General features: G+C 35.5%; 1 protein-coding gene and 1 long non-coding RNA gene across 6 annotated transcripts in view; both read left to right on the forward strand.

The window, feature by feature from the left end:
• LOC125255442 (A-kinase anchor protein 2) overlaps positions 1-21,285 on the forward strand; it is a 127,544-nt gene that overhangs the window by 85,473 nt on the left and 20,786 nt on the right. The gene's annotated exons all lie outside the window — the stretch shown is intronic.
• Positions 1,304-9,257, forward strand: LOC125255476. Its single transcript, XR_007181912.1, has 3 exons — positions 1,304-3,937; positions 8,422-8,597; positions 8,841-9,257. It is a non-coding gene; the product is annotated as an uncharacterized LOC125255476 (long non-coding RNA).

Raw genomic sequence — 21,285 nt, forward strand, 5'->3', positions numbered from 1 at the left:
AAGGTCTGCAAAGTTTCAAAGATCAAAGTGCAGATAAATGGAGGTATTGTCTCCTAAACAAAAGAAGCAATTCTTAACTTCCTGAAACAAGTTGTTAGTAATTGCAGTCTTACTTCCGGCACAAATGTAAGTAGGTTTGTAACAAATTTGCATAATGCCAGCCTATGTCTTCATTGGCTGCCTGCAAACAACATTGTCACTGATACTATACGCATCAAGTCAAGAGTTGAGATTCAGATATGCCAATGGGCATTTGGTTTCCAACACACGCTGTAAGCAGTAGACCAATCACAACAGACTGGGCCATCTGACCAATCAAGGCAGAGTAGACCAATCACAACAGACTGGGTCATCTGACCAATTAAAGCAGAATAGCTTTCAGAAAAGCAGGGGGTTAAAACAGCATAAGAGGCGCACTTTAAAGGTGCCATCGAACGTTTTTTTACAAGATGTAATATAAGTCTAAGGTGTCCCCTGAATGTGCCTGTGAAGTTTCAGCTCAAAATAGCCCATAGATTTTTTTACATTAATTTATTTAACTGCCTATTTTGGGGCATCATTAACTATGCACTGATTCAGGCTGCGGCCCCTTTAATTCCTCACGCTCCCCGCCCCCGGAGCTCGCGCTTGCCTTAAAAGTTCACACAGCTAATATAACCCTCAAATGGATCTTTACAAAGTGTTCGTCATTCATGCTGCATGCATGCATCGGATCATGTGAGTATAGTATTTATTTGGATGTTTACATTTGATTCTGAATGAGTTTTAGGCTGTGCTCCGTGGCTAAAGCTAACATTACACACTGTTGGAGAGATTTATAAAGAATGAAGTTGTGTTTATGAATTATACAGACTGCAAGTGTTTAAAAATGAAAATAGCGATGGCTCTTGTCTCCGTGAATACAGTAAGAAACGATGGTGACTTTAACCACATTTAACAGTACATTAGCAACATGCTAACGAAACATTTAGAAAGACAATTTACAAATATCACTAAAAATATCTTGATATCATGGATCATGTCAGTTATTATCGCTCCATCTGCCATTTTTCGCTATTGTTCTTGCTTGCTTACCTAGTCTGATGATTCAGCTGTGCACAGACCCAGACGTTAATACTGGCTGCCCTTGTCTAATGCCTCAATCATGAGCTGGCATATGCAAATATTGGGGTCATACATATTAATGATCCCGACTGTTGCGTAACAGTCGGTTTTATGTTGAGATTCGCCTGTTCTTCGGAGGTCTTTTAAACAAATGAGATTTATAAAAGAAGGAGGATCAATGGTGTTTGAGACTCACTGTATGTCATTTCCATGTACTGAACTCTTGTTATTCAACTATGCCAAGGTAAATTCAATTTTCCATTCGATGGCACCTTTAACATGTTTGTAGCATTTAAAATTTGTTGGGTAGCAAAAATGAATGGTGCTACCCACATGTTCTGTGCATTTTAGGAAAAAGTATGAAATGTATTTATTTAACTTTTTTAAAAGAAGCCAATTTTAGCACCATTAAGATTTTTTGCATTGTGACCATATTGTCATGACAAGCACATTTTACTTGATAGATTCTTATTAACGTAATACAATAAAAAAAATCTCTTTCTTATTTAAATAATAGGGGAAAACATAATATTATTTGAATTGTGGTATAGTATTTGTTGTCTGCTTTTAATTTATAATAATTTATAAAATCATTACTGTAATTGTATTACAATAATATGAATTATGGACATTAAACTATGGGAAAAACAAACATTTTTGGGGTGAAATGTGAGCTGCACGTGGTATTTTGTAAGATTCACAAATAAAATATATGTCTGAAATTAAAATAATATTTGTAGATTTTCATCTTCACAATCTGAAGACTTTATTTCACTGAGAAGTGAGAAAACAAGCATGGACAAGTACAAAATAAAAAACAATACTAAAGGTCTTTAGTACATCATTTGTTAAATGTAGCCACCTTCAGCATACAGAAATGGTGGAAAATAATCAATCTTTATCGATTGTGTAGGGAACATATGATATTCATGCCCGAGCCATGCCGCGTGGGCCTGATTCTGAGAAGGAATGTTCAATACAAGTTAAACTCTGTCAGTGGCATTTGTGACACAATCTCATTTGACTTTACAGCATTACCCTTACAATGGAAGTATGTGGTGCAAATGTTAAAATCCTCACATTTTAACAGCATTATGTGTTAACATGAGACTTAACATGAAATTGATTGTTAACCTTGCCTGTGTAAAGTTATATCCAATCTTTTAACACCTGTCAAATATGGTAAACACAATAACTTTTGTATGATTTGTGTAAAGGACATTCGTGTAAAGGATGAAACTATCCACACAAGTACTGTACATACAGACAAATCCACCCACTGAAGTTACACTGGAAACGCATATCCAAGAATTCACAGGTTTAACTTGTTTTGCACCCAGAACATTCCCTGTAGCCCTGTTGGTCGATTTGTGGAACTGTTATTGATTATTGAGGAATTTAGCATTGTGTATAAAACTCTACCATGTGACGAAATTCCAAGACAATGAGGAACTAAATACTGGATTGTTGTAGGTGTGGTCGGAGTGCTTAAAGTAGAACCAAATGATGATGCAGAGTACCTGAAAATAGCTTTTGACTTCACTTTTTGTGTTGAAACTTCCCCTCCCAACTAGCCAGCTGTAATACCAAGCAATATAAAGTCTCATACAAACTAATCCATACAGTCTATGAACCATATTCCAGCAGCCAGTTACTAAAATACACTTTCTAATATAACTAAGGGTTTTCGTAAGGGGTTTATTGCAATTGGGCCCAGATTTTCTGAAGTCCTATGATGAACACCCTGAAATAAAAGTTACTCACTCACTCAAGACTTGCACTTGACTGCAACTCCCAAATCAAATAGCTATTTTTATATTAGTCATTAGTTACGATATGTCAAGTTTAACATCAGTGACATCAAACTTCATTGGTTTTCATGTGTCTCATCATGAGCAAATGTCCTTCTAGCGTCATATTGTATGTGAGAGATACAGCAGGGGAAGATTTTCAGTGAATAATAACTAAAATTCTTTCTTTTGTGGGTTGAGAACACAAATGATATAGACACATTTTAAAAGACTTTGTCATTGTGACCTTCACATTTGTTTTATGGAAAAGAGCAACTAGAAAATTTGGTATCACTTTACAATAAATTCCCATTAGTTAATGTTAGCTGAAGCATTAACTAACATTAACTAACAATGAGCATACATTTGAAACAGCATTTAATCATCTTTGTTAATGTTAGTTAATAAAAGTACTGTTCATTGTTAGTTCATTTGAGCTTAGGTCCATTAATTAATATTAACAGATACAACTTTTGATTTTGGTTTCATTATTCCTCTTGAGAACCTTATAATAAAGTAAAAATTAAAATAATTAAAAAGCCAAAATATTTATAGTGTCTGACCAAATTGAATATCGATTCCAAATGGAGACAGTGAGAGAATGGATTGGCAATGGAGGCAATGGAGGCCCAGGGCTTATTCACACTGTCTAAATAAAGCAGGGTAATCAGGAGCTGGAAATAGGATTGTGGGATGCGGTGATTATCTGTCTGTCGCATGTTACGCTCTGACAAGAACCAGTGACACTATTTATTTCCACACAGCTTCGCCTTTGAAGCAGTCTATGCATTTACATGAGAGAGCGCTGCTGAACATGGCTCGGTGTTGTTGAAGGCAGCCCTGGGGACAGACAGCAGCTAATTGAGTTTGTGATGTGGTCATTGGCCGCTGATGCCGATGAAAGCCGGGTCACAGCTAGGAGTTACGTTCAGAAGTCAATAGGCAAAGGTGACTATCATGCAAATGGGATTAATCTATATGTGCGACTGTTTTAACCAGGTCATGTCTAAGGTCGTCTCACTGGGATTTCAGTGGCATTACAGGTAAGGGTCACATTTATTTAGGATTATTTGCTGATGATTCCATAATGTCAATATTTCATGGATATACAGTTTGCTTTTGAGCATGAATGTACAGAGGATCCAAAATGTGTTTGGACTCTTCAGTCACACTTAGAAATGTTTGAATGGCATTGCATGAATTAAACTATCAAACAGTGGTGTCTGCTAACAAATGATGGTAAAGCTTTTCTCTGAATTTTTTTGAAAATGACATTTAACAAACTAGTGTCAATAACGACTTCATTTAAAAAAATAAATAAACATTTACTACTAGCAGTGTAACCAAAGATGTACTTCATCACATTAACAAGTCCTAATATTTTCCGTCTTCAGTTTAAACAGTATATATTTATAGTTCTGTCATGAAACTCTAGATGGCGCAGACTGATAGCTTATTAATGCAGTCTGCTTGCAATCACATTATTCATAAAATGGCACAAACTGATTGGTCTCTACTGATTGCATCTGTGAGTTTGCTAATCCACATTTAAATATTTTGGTTCAGTGTTTGCTATAAACAAGTCTTGCAACATCCTATCAGAAACCCTCCACCTCCCCCAGCTCCACCTGTCTAGATCTGCTATGGGTAATTTCATGTATAATATTTGTGCTTCAGCAGTATGTCTTGTGTGCTCACAGCAGCATGTAGCGCAGATCTATTCTGCACAGACAAAATACACAACACTGACGTATTCAGTAGCATGCTGAACTATTCTGAAATTTGTCATGATAGGATTGTTTTTTTTTTTTTTTTATTATTATTATATCTGGTTTGAAACTTAGTAAGCTCCCTTGCTCTCCTTCTGTCATTAATGACTCACCCTCATGACGTTCCACACCCATAAAACCTTCGTTTATCTTCAGAACACAAATTAAGATATTTTTGATAAATATCAGTGAGGCCTCCATTGCCAGCAAGATAATTAACACTTTCAGATTCCCAGAAAGCTACTAAAGACATATTTAGTGGTTCAATCTTAATGTTATAAAGCGATGAGAATACTTTTTGTGCACCAAAAATACAAAATAACCACTTTATTCAACAATATTTAGTGATGTGCGATTTCAAAACACTGCTTCATGAAGCTTCGAAGCTTTACGAATGTTTTGTTTCGAATCAGTTGTCAGAGCACGTATCAAACTGACAAAGTCACGTGATTTCAGTAAATGAGGCTTCGTTACATCATAATTGAAATTTCAATAGTTCACCACTGGGGGGTGTGACTTTGGCAGTTTGATTCACACTCTGAACCACTGATTCAAAACAAAATATTCGTAAAGCTTCGAAGCTTCATGAAGCAGTGTTTTGAAATCGCCCATCACTAGATATTGTTGAATGTTGAATGTTGTTTCTTTTTTTTTTTTTTTCTTTTTTTTGGTGCACAAAAAGTATTCTCGTCAGTTCATAACATTAAGGTTGAACCACTGTAGTCACATGAACTGTTTTAAATATGTCTTTAGTAGCTTTCTGGGCATCTGAAAGTGTTAATTATCTTGTTGGCAATGGAGGCCTCACTGATATTTATCAAAAATATCTTAATTTGTGTTCCGAAGATGAACGAAGGTCTTACGGGTGTGGAACGACATGAGGGTGAGTCATTAATGACAGAATTTTAATTTTGGGTGAACTAACCCTTTAAGTGAGAACTGAATGTAATGTTTTCAGACATTTAATTGCATTTTAATTGGGTTAAACTACTTTAAGGTGCTAGTGTTTCACTCTAATTATACATTTAAGTACTGAGTAATATTAATATAAACTACATGTACTTTCAATAGGATTAGGATTAGGTTAGGATTAGGGTTTGGTTTAAGGTTAGTTGCATGTAATTATGCATAGTTTATAGTTATTATTACAGTAACTACATGTAACGTGTAACAAGGACACTGTACAATAATGCATTACTATTAATTGCAATAAAATAAATGCATTATATACAGTAGTTTAAATGTATAATAAATACAGTTAGTTGAACTTTAGAGTGCCTTATGTGACATCTTTATATATTCAGAATTATTTCTATTGTCTTTACATGGATAAAAATATGATAAAAGTGTGTATTTATGTTAGACTGAAATATACTTTTAGTATATTTTTAAACTTTCAGTCATTTCTACTGACACTTGCATCTCATGTATTTAAACATATTTGCAATTACGCATTTAAATTAACTTTAAATAATTATTATTGTTAGTCAACACATCAAAATAAGTTAATTATTTAAAGCACAACAAAACATTAAACATAATGATTCAAAATGTACTTTAAACATTTAATTTGACATTATTACACTTAAAAGTGTACTTAAGTTTGTTAATTCATTAAGATTGTTTGCTAGTAGCATTTTTTGAAAAATATACTTTTATTTGAAGTACACTACAAGTGCACATCCAATGCAATACAAGCTCACTTCTTTTTCACAAGGATAGGCAGCATCCTAATGGTTACAGAAACCTTGTAAGAGAATTTTGGAACAAAGACATAGGCAGCAGCTCATATCATACAAATGATGCCATACTCTAACAAGCATAAATATATTTAGTGCATAAAAATATATTGTAATGTTGTCAATTTTAGTTGATTAAACTGTTTTAGCAATAATTTTCAGTTTTGAGTGAAATATTAGCCACCATTTCTCCTGCTTTGTCCAACATCTTGGTTAGATTTTTTTTACTGATTTTTTCTAAAGGATACATGTGATGCTCCCTTAGAATCTATAGTGTAGCATTTGAATGATGGACAAATCAGTTCCAAATCAATTATTTATGGGATGCCCAATCATTCACTTATTTGCTGTCTTATCCAGTGTTCCAGATGCAACTGATTTAGAAGTACTAAAAGTTGAAGATGTCCAACTTCCAGTGGTTATTTACAAGTTTGGAACTTAGAATTAGAATGCAGCTCACTAGTGTTTGGAAAAGAGCCAATGTCACACCAGATTGTTGATTGCATGTGTTTGAATGAATACACCTGTGCTAACAGACATGAGTGTGTGCTCTGATTGAAATCATGGTGGAGAGTCGCAGTGTCTCTCATCAGGAAGCTTTCATTCACACCTGCCTTCCAGATCAGAGTGAAACTCATCATCAGCTGTTATTAGGGCTCAGATCAAAACCATGGCAACAGACATGTGCTGTATGATGAGGAAGAGCGGAGGGGCGCAATGCACTGTGGGAAACGAGGCTAATCTCCAATAGTTAGCATGAAAATTAAACCTTCTGCTCTCAGTGTCAATGTTATATGACAAGCATCGTGAGAATGAATGCTGTATGTAGCATTGAAATGTCTGTTCTTTTTAGTGAATCAGTTTGTTTGGACTCTTAAAAGGGATTCATGATTTGAGTCCCTGTGTGACAGTAGCTACGTTTTAAATCAAAGCTGCAAATTTAACTTAATTTAACTAAGCAGCCTTTCCATCCCAAGAGAACAAAATCGTCACTTCCTTGGAAATTAGCGCAAAATATCTGTAAAAATGGAAGTTGATGCAATCGGGGAAGAAACTGTGGCTCTTTTTTCCTCCATCATAGATGACTTGCGTCTCAGAGCATGCAGATGAAAGACAATAAATGCTGTCATGTTGTCTTGTGTTTGGAGGCGGATGCCTAATGTTTGGGAAAACAATCATGTGAGACGCTTCTGGGTGGGAATTATATCCAACCATTTTGATGACAGACTTTGGCTCAGGCGTTTCAGAACCACCAAACCAACATCTGAGATGGTGTAAAATAAAACTGATTTTCTGGTTGATCCAGTTATCCAATCACATCTTCTGCCGAGGCAAAGTCACAAGAGTTTTTTTTGTTGTGCTGAGGGATTCATTCAGTAAATGTGTTTCCATCGTAGTTTATGCACACATTATCTTATCATGAGCCCATGTTTTTTTGTGCACATTTTTAGAATTTATGCGCATCTTGGCGTTTCCATCCAGCGTTTTTTTTAATGCGATATCCCAAAATAAAAAAGCATCTGCTCATATAGAAACATAGCTTTTTTGTCTTCATAATTTTGCATCACAATGTAATAACTTGTTCTGCCTCTGAAACATCATTTTTTCATGATCCAATCAAGTTCCGTCCTACATTTTTCATAATATGCTTTTACTTGGCTATATATCAGATTTCGGAAGAAAAACAGTTTGCAAACAGGTTTTCACCCTGATTTACTTTTTTTATTTTATTTTTTTATGTGCAATAACATGAAGCCATCCTCCTCATGTGCTCATTTTGCTCAGTCTTCTCAGTGAAGTAGTTTTCAGCATCCCTGAGTGCATATGTGTGGTTTCTGTTTGTATTGCATCTATAATGCCTCAAAAACATTTGTAGAAAGATTTATATAGACAAGTTAACTTGCAGGATCAAGATTCATTCCAGTGTGTGTGATGTCCATAAGCGGATGCAAATAACTCTGAGCCAGATTGCATCTTTAGAATCTCATGCACAGAGTCTTTCTTTTCATGTCTCCCCAGCATTCAGCCTTTTGTTGAGCTGCCTGTTTATAAAGAGAGAGAGCGAGCGAGACCCATGTTGCCATGACTGTTGCCAGCATAGAGTCCATCTTAGTGTGTTTCCCAGTTAAATCAACAGATCGAGAAGAAATACTGCCGGCATGGTTTCATTTTGGATGATATTTTCTGCCTTTTTGGTAGGTAATTTTTTTGTTTTAAATGCTCATTTACAGGAATACTTTATACATGTCTACAGGTAGACCGGCACAGACTTTTGGTTCTTATGAGAAGCTTGTTTTTATGCTCTTGATTTAATGTTATTTATTTATTTATTTATTTATTTTTATTTAGAAAGTCTGTTTAAGGAAACTGATGTTTTAGTACATGAGACTAGTATAACCTTTTTTCTGCTCCTCTTTGTTATTCCTGAACAACTACAGATACTGCCGAATAAATGTATGTATTACAGCAGGGTTTCACAAAATGGGTGTTTGTGAGGAAATTGCAGGGGGTTTGTGAGTTGATGAAAAGCTAATAATGAATTAACTAATCAAAATCTAAGATTAACATAAATATAAAAAAATAAAAAAAAAAAAATTGTCTGTAACATTTTGATAGTCCTTTGCAACTACATGTCAACTTATTCTATTAACCCTAACCTTAAACTAACACTCTACTAATACTCTAATGAGAGTTAGTTGACATGAAGTTGCAAGTTACTTAGAGTTAGTAGAGTGTCTAAAGGCAGGAACACACCAAGCCGACGGTCGGCCGTCTGGCAGTTTTTGTTCGTCGGCCGACTAAGTTTTCTCAGTGTGTTCCGCACCGTCGGCTGAAGTTGGTCCTCGTTGCCTTTTTTTCGGCCGATTCGACATTGAATCGGCGTCGGAGCTAGTCGGTCCGTCGGGCCATCTGATCATTCTGATTGGCTGTTCAGATACTGCCACCTGCTGGTTCGGAAAGACATTTCATCTCACGCAGGCGCAGAACGGACGTGCTACTCGGCTGTCTAGCGTTGGTTTGGTGTGTCAGGCCAACTTTGGACATAGACGCTGCCGATGTGAGCCAACCCCGCAGTCTGCTTTCGTCGCCACTAGTTCGTCAGCATCGGCTTGGTGTGTTCCGGCCTTAAAGTGGGCTATTATAAAATAAAGTGTAACTATAAAGGGTTTGTTTTACCTGCATGTCATATGACAATTAACTGACATCTGAGAACAGAACATGCAAATCTGTTTTTAAACTATTGAAAAATTAACCTTAAAATCCCAGGGTGTACTTTATACCTAGTAAGCTGCCTCTGCTGTATACTGTCTACATATGTCTCATTAGTGAGCGACATACGTAAGCAGCAACTAGTCAGATAGCATTCCTCATGCTCCTCACAGCTGATTTCAATGGAATTGGTGTTAGTATGTTGCTAAGCTAACACCATTTCGGGCATCCAAGACCAAGTCTTATCAACTTGAATGGGGGAATCTTGAAATCTCAAAAACTGATTGCCAAACTTACAAATAAATGACATATTTTAAAGCAGCAACCAAATCTGGCATGAACTGTCCCATAAATGTTGTTTCTTATTCTCAAATATATTTAAAAAGGCTTATTATTCAGGCTTGGACCAGCCAATGTGCATATGCAGTCATAAGTGCATGTCTCAAAACACTGTTTCTAATGCAACTGGAGCTTCTAAAGTCAGCTGCAATGACGAGATGACTTTACCAATCAGCGATCGGCACTTTTATTTAGAAGGCAGGTTTTATTTTGCTATATATCTCTTTGTATATCTAAAGTCTTTGATAACACACACTAAAATTGGACAAAAAGTAAAATGTGTTTGTCAATACCTTTCGGAATTGAGTTAATTCTTTTTATAATGTCTCATTTTGTCTGCCATCTTGGATGGATTTTTTTTTTCACTGAGCCTGTGACAATGCATTCTGGGGTTGCCTTATATATAAAGGACACATTCAATACTGCCATAGATTCTGCCCAAAAGAAGGTATTTAAAAGACATTTGAAACAGCTGAGAGGTGCAGGGAGCATAGAGGTTAAAATAGTGCCTACATAGGCAGTTCAAGGTGAGTCATAGACAACATTACATTGTCTTTGTGATTGCTGAACCACTGCACTTATAGATAAATTAGCCAGATTAGATTAAACATACTTTTGTATAGTCTTGGACTGCACAGGCTGTATTAACACAGCAAAAACTGATTATGTGACAGTTTCAGTTTAGTTTTAGTGGCCCGAAGATATGAACTGTATAAAATATTAGCACTTAAATACAAAGTTCTGTCATGAACCTCTAAATGGCACAGGCTGATAGGTCCTTAACTCAATCTACTAGTAATCACATGATCTCACTGCTCAACTTTCAAATACTTGGTCAGCAATTTCTGTAGCAGTTGCAGCACGCTTTCAGAAACCCTCCACCTGAATTCCCCAGGTCCACCTGTATAGATCTGCTACGGGTAATTCATGTATGCTATATTGTACAGCAGCAGCATGTCTTACTTGCTCACAGCAGCATGCCGCATATGTATTGCCAGTAGCAAGTCCTACACTTGCTCTGCAGCAGCAATAATCAACAGCAGCAGCATAGCAGATCTATTCTGCCAAGACCAAACATATTAACATTGTCATATCCATGACCGTGAGAGTTGTCTGAGAGTTGTCATGACAGAAATGTAGAACATGCTATTTCCAGACCAGGGAAATGATAAGGTTGCTTTTTCCTTGTATGCATACCAGACTGACAAAAGATCTACAAATAATTTTATACAGGCTTTTCAGTCAGTATCTTAAGTCTCCTTTTTCTATTGTAAATTCAGCATGTATATTCAGTCAGTATCACTTTAAAAATCAAGAGCTTAATTTATTTGGACAGGGGAAAATATAAAGTAAAATAATACAAAATAGATAAATTTTTCTCTATGTAGGTAGGTTAACTACGGAAGAGGATTAGGGCCAAGCAATAATAAAAAATGAAACCATCTCGAGATTAAAGTCGTTAAATTATGAGAAAAAATGCGTTAAATTTCAAGTCGAGATAAAATGTTGAGAATAAACTTGTTAAATTACGAGAAAAATGTCATTACATTTCGAGAAAAAAGTCGAGATAAAATGTTGAGAATAAAGTCAATAAATTACGAGAAAAAACTCGTTAAATTTCAAGAAAAAAGTCGAGATAAAATGTTGACAATAAACTCATAATTTAATGAGTTTATTCTCAACATTTTATCTCAACTTTTTTCTCGTAATTTAACGACTTTTTTCTCGTAATTTAACAACTTTTTTCTCGTAATTTAATGACTTTATTCTCAACATTTTATCTCGACTTTTTTCTCGAAATTTAACAAGTTTTTTTCTCGTAATTTAACGAGTTTATTCTCAACATTTTATCTCGATTTTTTTCTCAAAATTTAACGAATTTTTTCTCGTAATTTAACGACTTTATTCTCAACATTTTATCTCGACTTTTTTCTCGAAATTTAACACGTTTTTTTCTCGTAATTTAACGAGTTTATTCTCAACATTTTATCTTGACTTTTTTCTCGAAATTTAACAAGTTTTTTCTCGTAATTTAATGACTTTATTCTCAACATTTTATCTCAACTTTTTTCTCGAAATTTAACAACTTTAATCTCGAAATGGTTTTATTTTTTTATTATTGCCCTAATCCTCTTCCGTAGGTAACTGGTTAGGTTAATTAGGTAAATGTTTCACAGATTAATTTATGGAGCACATTACCTCTTAAGTCATCTGAGAAAATCTTTATAAAGCCGGGCACACATTTAACGACTAGCTAAAACATTATAAGACTGTGCTCAACACACAGCAATTGTTTCCTGCGACTGAAGCAGATTTAAATACTTACACATGGAATTTGAACACCGATTGTAATCGCAGACTGAACGCAACCAGCTCTGACTGGACGCGCTTGAGCGCGATCAGTCATAAGTATCAACTTACATTCATAATCGGCCTTACAATCGTTAAGTGTGTGCGCGGCTTAAATGAAGACTTGCTTATTTTGATAAGTTTATTGATGCCCTCATCCTGAGACACTCTCATTTTAGCAATAACTACATTTGACCCATTTGAATCTTTAAATTAAATGGCAAACCCTGTTAATAATGGTAATTTCAGTGTCTTTTTAAAAACTATTCTAATCCAATTTGTGCTTTTAAATCTTTATCGTGGTATATGTTTTAAAAGTATATGAGTTTTTGCCATGTTGTGCTCACTTAGCAATGAGCATTAGAAAAATATTCTTTAAAGGAAGGCAAAAATGACCTGGAAAACCTTGCCAGCAAACATCTGTGTAGAGAACAACATTATCCAAATCCTCTTCTTTGACAGAAGCCAGAGAGCTCTCATTAGCTTCAAGGCTATCTCTAAGCCAAAGTTTGGAAGTGGAAATGTAATGGCAGGAATATGGCGCTTTTTCCTTTGGCCCTTGATTGAGTTGTTCAGGTTTTGTCCTTGGAATGGTTTTGGGTTTTTCCTGTCTGGCTTGACCTCTCACATTGTGCTGAAAGCACAAACAAATCAGCTGCTTCCTCCCGTTGAAGTTTTTCATCCTTTTAAAGCAGTTAAAAGACAGCTGGTTTCAGTATTGCTTGAGGTATAACTGGAAAAGTGCACTGCACAATATTCCTTTTTTTACATGAGCCCAAGAGTGTGAATGGCAGGGAACTTTTTCTGATCCAAACACACTGTCACATGGTCTTCCATTCTGTGTTTACTGTATATAAAATGTAGATTGCTTGAAGGGAAATCATCCCTGTTGAAAGCCCAAAAATAGATGAAATTCAAAGGACTCTTTGCATTTAGATTCCTGGAAAAAGACAGAAACTGTGCCAGCTTCTCTGGGTGAATCTGGGTCGCATTTGGCAAGGACAAGCAGACTGGTGCACTGCATACAGAACTATCTCAGCTGCAAGTCGAGTACGCCAGAGGCATGAGTGTCCTGATCTTCCATGATGCACGATGTGTTAATGAGCTCATTTGTTAGAAAACCACCTCTTGAATCATGCTTACAAAAACTTTTTGGCATGGCAATGGATATGACAATGTTGATATGTTTGGTCTTGGCGGAATAGATCTGCTTCTGATCCAACATTGCTGAAAGAAGAGCACCTTGTCTCACATAATGTACTTTTATTCTTTGTCGTCATAAGTTCTTTTGTTTTGAGAGAGTTATCGAGTGCACTTATACAACAGCTTCATGAGCAAATGGATAAAAGAAACTGACTGCTCTCACCTATCAGGCAGGAGACCCATATAATTGGTTCTGATGCTAAGCTCATTTTCAGATCAAAAGCCCTCCGGGATGACTTTGCTTGGATGTGTGCTGCTGAAGTCGGCAGTAGTATGGAATGTTACTCCCTGTGCGGTGGCTTCCGTTTTTATTTATTTTTTTTTCCCAAATGAACTTTAAGGAGGTCTTGGGCCATAACTAAGGAGGAGTAAACATCTAATGAAGGAATGTTGGAGCAGTGATTGCTGTTTTATTGTGTAGTCTAGTGAATCAAGGCATCATTGACAATGTTAAAATACACGGCACCTTGGCAGGTTCTCTGCCTCACTTTGGAAAAGATCCCAAAGGTAAGACATTATTATTATTTTAGAGCTTAACATGGATTTTGAGCTGTCCTTCCATGATTTTGTGCTCTTTGAAGATTTTTTTGAGATGCAAGAATCAGCTGAGGGTTGTCTGCTGCTATTGTTGAGATGATTGCAACTGTGATGAGAAAACTTTGCAACATTTCAAATGACTTTACATCAAATAAGATGTAAAGAGGAAAATATTGTAAATTACAGTAACAGAAACACTATTTATTTTACTTTTAAATCAGAAGCTTTGAAAAAAAATAACTTTTGCATTTCTGTCTTTATCTTTTTGTCAACTGTACAGCAATGCCAATAACAAATTTTGCTGACACTTTTTTATTCCGTAGTCCACATTAGACATTCTACTAACTGTAAGTAACTTTGCTAGTACGTCAACTAACTCTCATTAGAGTATAAGTAGACTGTCTGCGAATAGTTAATTAAACTTAATTTCTGCTAACACTTTATTGTGATGCTCCCCCAACAGACAAACTACTGACTAAGTATACTGACTTTGCAAGTATATGTCTTATTATTGACAGAGTTAGTTGACATGTAGTTGTGAAGTTACTTACTGTATAGTTAGTAGAATGTCTAAAGTGAACCAACAAAATAAAGTGTTACCACAATTTTTTGATGTATTCTTGCAAAACATGATGTTCATTTAGTGTCACTCTAGTTTATTTTAGTTGGCATCACAAAAACATTTAGACATATATTTAAGTTAAAAATGTAGCCTAGCTGTTTCTTTTTCTGAAGAACCTAACTGTAACACTAAGCAGGGTTTACCACAGCACAGCTCTGCCTGCAACCTGGATGCTAAATTTAGAGTAGAAGATGTGCTCTATTTCTCTTCTCCCACTGGGCTTGGAAAGCAGGTTAACCGAGAGTTTGATGGTCACACTAGAAGCCATGTTAGAGTTCACTCTAAGACTAGCTTTAATGAGTTGTGTATTAAAAGGAATATTGGTAACACTTTGCAACATAGACACTGTTATTGAACTTAATTGCATCAACACTGAAATGAATTGAGCTGGATAATGACACTATTGTCTTCAATTGATGAACTTTACAACACTGACTACATTTACATGTGTACCAGTAATGTGATTATTTCCAGTAATCAGAGTAAGGACTCGACATGTCTATAGCAAACATTAAACAAGTAATTTTCATTATTTCGATTATTCTCTAACAATTGTGGTCTCACATACTGTAGGTGTGTTATTGGTCAAGCTCTTCCAGTGCACACAGATCTGTTCGCTGGTTCTTTGGTATGCCTTTTTCGGAGTGTTTATTTACACTATGGCCATGTGTCCACCAGAGCGTTTTTAGCCTGCTGAAAACGCTAGGCGCTCGGTTTAAAACGCCTGTCTTCTGCAGCGCAGCGTTTTTTCCGTTGAGACGCTTTGTTGCTATGATACGGAATATCTGCGGCACTGTTACTTAAAACTGATTTTGCAGGTAATTTGTTTCAGACTTAAAATGTTGACACAATATGAAATTACTTTGCTATGTATTTTCGGAGAGCAGCAATATTAATTTCTCATCCATTTTGTTTCTGTTTGTTGATGTCAGTTGGACGGAATTCTATTTGTCCCGCCCCTCCTCCACTCTGATTGGATGGCTGGCTAAAAAGTGACAGTGATGAGCGCAGCGTTTTACTCAAAGCTGAGCATTCTTCAACTCGAGGCGACCAGTAAAAAACGCCGAGCTCGCAGCGCTTGAGCGTTAAAAAGACGCTCAGCGCCTCGTTACGCCCCTGGCGTTTAAAAAACGCGGCGCTCCCATTGAAAACAATTGAAAAAGTACGCTAGCAGCTGGAAAAAACGCTCTGGTGGACACGGGGCCTAAGTGCAAATAGCATCCCTTGTTGGCAAATGCTTTTTACACTAGCTCGGCCCACCAACGTCTGGTTGGGCCACTCAAGTTTTTAAAAAGATGTATGGAATTCTATGTCTTCAACATTGCAGCAGTAGCGACTAAGGCTTGCAAACCTGGCTTTTTAACACGATCGACGCAGGTTCAAATCCACCTTTTGCTGAGCTTGCATTTATTTTCAATAAAAATGAAAAAGTGGAAATAAACTATGAACGAGTGTTTAAAAATATTAAAAGTGTTTATTGGGTAGGGTTAGGCCAGGGAAGGTGTAGGGAGGGTTTTTTTTTCTCCCAATAAGGCAGCATCGATTTAATAATTTTAATAAATATAATCATTTACACTCTATGATATTATTGCATCTTGTTAATGTACAAAAATACTGAGGTGCAAATAGTATCTGCCAATATAAAGTATAGATAGCATCTAATTACTATTTACTCTTTTTGCAAAGAACTGACATTTTTAAATGGTGTAAATAGAATCTATCGCTATTTGTACCTAGTGTAAATAGCATATCGCTAAGAAAATGCTGCTATTGTCCCTTAGTGTAAATAGAATATATTGCTATTTTCACTTAGTTTAAATAGCATCTACAGCTATTTGCACTTAGTGACACTCGGTGACGCCTAAAACATCTTGATTTCAATATTTGGTCCCACTTTATATTAAGTGGCCTTAACTACTATGTACTTACATCAAAAAATAAGTACAATGTACTTATTGGGTTCATATTGAATTGCAAAACACTTCTGCTGCTATTGAGGTGGGATACGGGTAAGGTTAGGGAAAGCTTTGGTGGTATGGGTAGGTTTAAGGGTAGGGGTAAGGTGTAAAGGATGGGTCAACAGTGTAATTATAAATGTAATTACAGAAATTAATTACAGATGTAATTACATGCAGGTGTTTTAAAATATAAGTACAATGTAAAAACATGTATGTACACAATAAGTGCATTGTATCAAATGATTCATTTAAATGTAAGTACATAGTAGTTAAGGCCACTTAATATAAAGTGGGACCCAATATTTTTGACTATCGGGATACTGCATTATATTTATGTTGTGCATTGTTGTCAACATAAACTCAGCAGCCCAAAAATGCACATGCACTCTTTGGTTAGAGTGGAATAGATGCGATTAAAGTGTTTGCATGCCTGCTTGCAAATAAAATTTTACTATGATTTACAGCTTCAATTTAATATAAGTAATGCATTTACATGAGGTAACGTTTGACCGTGATATTGCCTAAATCTCATTAAAATCATTTTATGAGGGTGCGTGTAAATGTAAAAGTAAAAAAAGTAGCTGCTTGGGGTTTTTATCATAGCCATTGAATGGATTGACTTGCTTAACAATGTTTGGTGTTTTCTAGGCTGCAGAAGATTTTAGAATGCAATTAGTATTACTGCCCTGTCACTATTATGCTCCTTTGAACTTTATACCATGATGTCTCAAAAAGCCTGAGAGGTGTGTAAGTGTCAGTGTACTCATATCCCCTGAGTAATGGACATAAGCCTTTAAGCCACTGTAATTCAGTTTTCACTAACTGAGGTTGGTGCCATTTTTAATGGCTCTTAAGCCAGGTTAATTTCAGGACAGCAAGCTGTGTTCCAACCAGCTCTAGTAGTTGTAAGTACTAAGGCTAATTGAAAGAGTTCTACAATGAGTTTCAGCCTTTTATAGTAGATAACACATTCACGATTCTGATTGGGCTTCTCGGACGAGACCATCCTTGTTTTCATTTAAGGTGTGGATGTTTCTCATTTTACCCTTGGGCCCGGCTGACAATATCCTGTTGAGCTTCTTCTACATGTCTTCCCTTAGATTAGAGGTCATATTTTAGGCAGGGCGGTGACAGGGTGTTAAGCACAATGTCCTGTGTTTATTCTCCTCTTCAACTCCTTGTCTCTAAACGTGTTGTCCTTTCAGTTCTCTGTCTACAAGGACATCTGATGTTTTCCACTAAAAGCCGATAGATTTTTTCCTTTCTCAAAGAGGTTGGCATATTCTTCCACAAACACTACTTTAATTCTTTTAGAAGTGAGGACAGTAGGCAGTATTTGCCGAAGCATAAAGTGTTCAGAAACTTCAGCTGCTTCCGCTTCTCTCTCTCTCTCTCTCTCTCTCTCTCTCTGGTCTGACTTAGAGCTCCAAGTTCTAGAAGTGTGTCTCTCTTTAAAAATAAAATGGTTGCTTGGAACACAAAAGGAGAAATTCTGAAGTCTTCTGAATAGCTTTGTGTGAGAAACAGGTTGAAGTTTATGTCATTAGTAAACAGGGGTGCATTTCCCGTACAACGATGTAACCCCCTGCTTCACTACCATAGTACGATGCATCATTGAACAAATCAACTAGCTAGTCACAACTGTTTCCCGAAACCGTACTGTCGCAAACCTGTTGTTCAACTACATTGGTGAATGATGTTACGCAGGTGGTCATTTAACCCCTTTAAATGAATCAGTTTGCGATCTAATTAATGCTAGATTTTCTGCTATAAATTACGGACATTGCATCTGAGGACTAATTCTCATTTTTCTCAGTTATTTTGCTTTATTTTCAGATTCAGTCATAGGCTCATTCTTACGTATCAGGGCACGTACGCACATGCGCATTGTACAAAAACGGTGCTTAAAATCTAACTAAAATATGTAAATGACATTTGTATATATTCAGAATAAAATCTATACATTGTACTTAATGTCAGCTTGCTTATTTTGCTCAAGATAACGATTTATTAAGTCCACATTTCATAAAAACAAAAAACTATGCTTCTAACCACAGCTCGAGAGCTGTCATTCCAACCACACAAGTTTACAATGTAGTTTGCGAATGTTCATTTGAACAATAGTTTCGGGATACACCAAATCATTGAACTATGTTAGTAACGACGGAACTTGCAATCTTAATTAGCCTTAAGCCGCGCACACACTTAATGATTGTAAGGCTGATTATGAATGTAAATTGATACTTATGACTGATTGCGCTCAAACGCGTCCAGTCAGAGCCAGTTGCGTTCAGTCTGCAATTACAGTCGGTGTTCAAATTCCATGTGTGAGTATATATATCGGCTCCAGTCGAAGTAAACAACCAGTATGTGTGTTCAGTTCAGTCTTAGAATGTTTCAGCTAATTGTTAGGTGTGTCCCCATCTTTAGTTGGCTAATTTAAAAAACTTCAGTGAATAATAACTTGAATTTTAGTCTGTTTCTCATCTAGCAACTTGAAATACAGTGCACCAGTCATATGGGCTACTTTTACTAAGATTTTATGTTGCTTTTGCTTGAAAGCTTTATCTTTGTTCATTGTAATTGCAACATATTCAAAATAAGAACCTTCTTCATATATTTCACTTTTGTGTTCTGTTTTACTTTTGAGTGAACTTTTGCTCATAGGCTCCCTTTAAATGCTGTGCATGGAAACAGCATTTAAGCTTTCTCTGTGCAATTACTTTTTTCTGCCTATTATGTTTTTATATATATATATATATACAGCTATGGAAAAAATTAAGAGACCACTCCAAGTTCAGAAATCAATGTTAAGTGGTCTCTTAATTTTTTCCATAGCTGTATATATATATATATATATATATATATATATATATATATATATATATATATATATATATATACCCAGCCCCCCCATACACCCCACCCAGACCGGACCGCGATTTTAACCAAGAACGCAGTTTGAGCTGAGGTGGATCCCGTTCGCCGTAACGCAATTTCTGCTGACTGGATATATTGATTGATTTGGTCCCATTTCTACAGGTCCCTATTCTTCCTTCAAAAGCCAAAGCATTTCTCTCTCTGTTCATTCTCTCTACAGTGTAAAGTTGCAGTTACTTTAAGCTGGCTTTTGCTTTTGTCATTCGCACTTCCATTCATGGACAATCCTGGTTCTGCAGGCTCTAAAAGTGGCAACTGTGAGGTTAATCTCAGTTTGTTGTTACTTTTGTGTAGGCTGTCTTGAGTAAGACTTTTGAGAATGATTTAAAATGACATCTTGCTTAGTATTCAAGCTATAAATAGATAATATTTCCTAGAATGTGTGGGGTTTGAATTGTTTGGGTGTTTGAGGTTGGAATGATTGTAGTCATTTATATTAGCCACACACAAGGATGTGTGTTATATCTGAAGAGAGCTGCCATTTATCTGACAGCTGCTTGGCAGCCACATGCACACCTGGAAATACATGGTCTCCATGTTGACATCTTTGCTAACTGGCACTACATTTTGTGTTTATTTGTCAAACATAGTCAGTGCAAGTAATAAAAAGCATTTCATTGAATAGTAGAGTGACAGTAGTTCAGATTTTTCAAAATCTTCTAGTTTTTCCAGTAACAAGATATATTCAACAATTAGCTATTATAGTGTGACAAAACACTTCATTGCTTAATTTAATCACATTGTTAAAGCAAATTACAGTATCTTATTTTTATTGTATATTACATACTTTTATTCTGATATTTTAATTAGGGTTTTTGACTTTTAGTTGTTAAGTTTTAGTAGGCACATTAACTCAAATTACAAAGATATCTGGATATTACAAAGATATTGCCATCAAATATAGCTTCAAAGCTACATTTTATAGCAACTTAATAATACGGAAGCCCATTATATCATGATTTGGTAAATCATAATTCTAACATAAATATACATAATCATAACATAAGAAATTTCAACTTTGTATGTCATAATTATGTTTTATATCATAATTTCAATGTAGCGTGTCACAATTTAAACTTTTTGTGTCAATTTCGACTTCCATTTCATAAATTTGACTTAGTAACCCATTATTTTGACTTTTTGCCATAATCTCGAGTTTTGTCAATTTCAGCTTTTTATGTCATAATATTGTTTTATATCATTATTTCAATTTAGTTAGTATTTAGTAGTCACAATTTCAACGTTTTATATCAATTTGACTTTCATTTCATAAATCTGCCTTAGTATATCATAATTATAAACTTTAATAAACTTTTTATCTGTTATCTCATAATTTTATCTTTTATCTGTTATCTGTTTTATCTGTTATCTCATAATTTTATCTTTTATCTGTTATCTGTTTTATCTGTTATCTCATAATTTAGTATCTCATAATTTCGACTTTTTGACTTTTGTAAATTTTGACTGTTTGTCATAATTATGACCTAGTATATCATAATTCCAATAATAAATATGATTTAAGTATATCAAAATTTCTACTTTTGTCAATTTCGACTTTTATGTCGGAATCCTTGTGACTTAATTTCATAATTTCTGCCTTTTATGTCAAAATTTCATCTTTTTATGTCTTATTATGACTTCCACATGTAAGGCACGTAAAATGGTAGTTTTACTAGATAAAATACATCAAGATACATTAACTAATCTCACAATACATTATCAGAA

Source organism: Megalobrama amblycephala, linkage group LG2 (genome assembly GCF_018812025.1).
Source record: "Megalobrama amblycephala isolate DHTTF-2021 linkage group LG2, ASM1881202v1, whole genome shotgun sequence".
Taxonomy (NCBI): Eukaryota; Metazoa; Chordata; class Actinopteri; order Cypriniformes; family Xenocyprididae; genus Megalobrama; species Megalobrama amblycephala.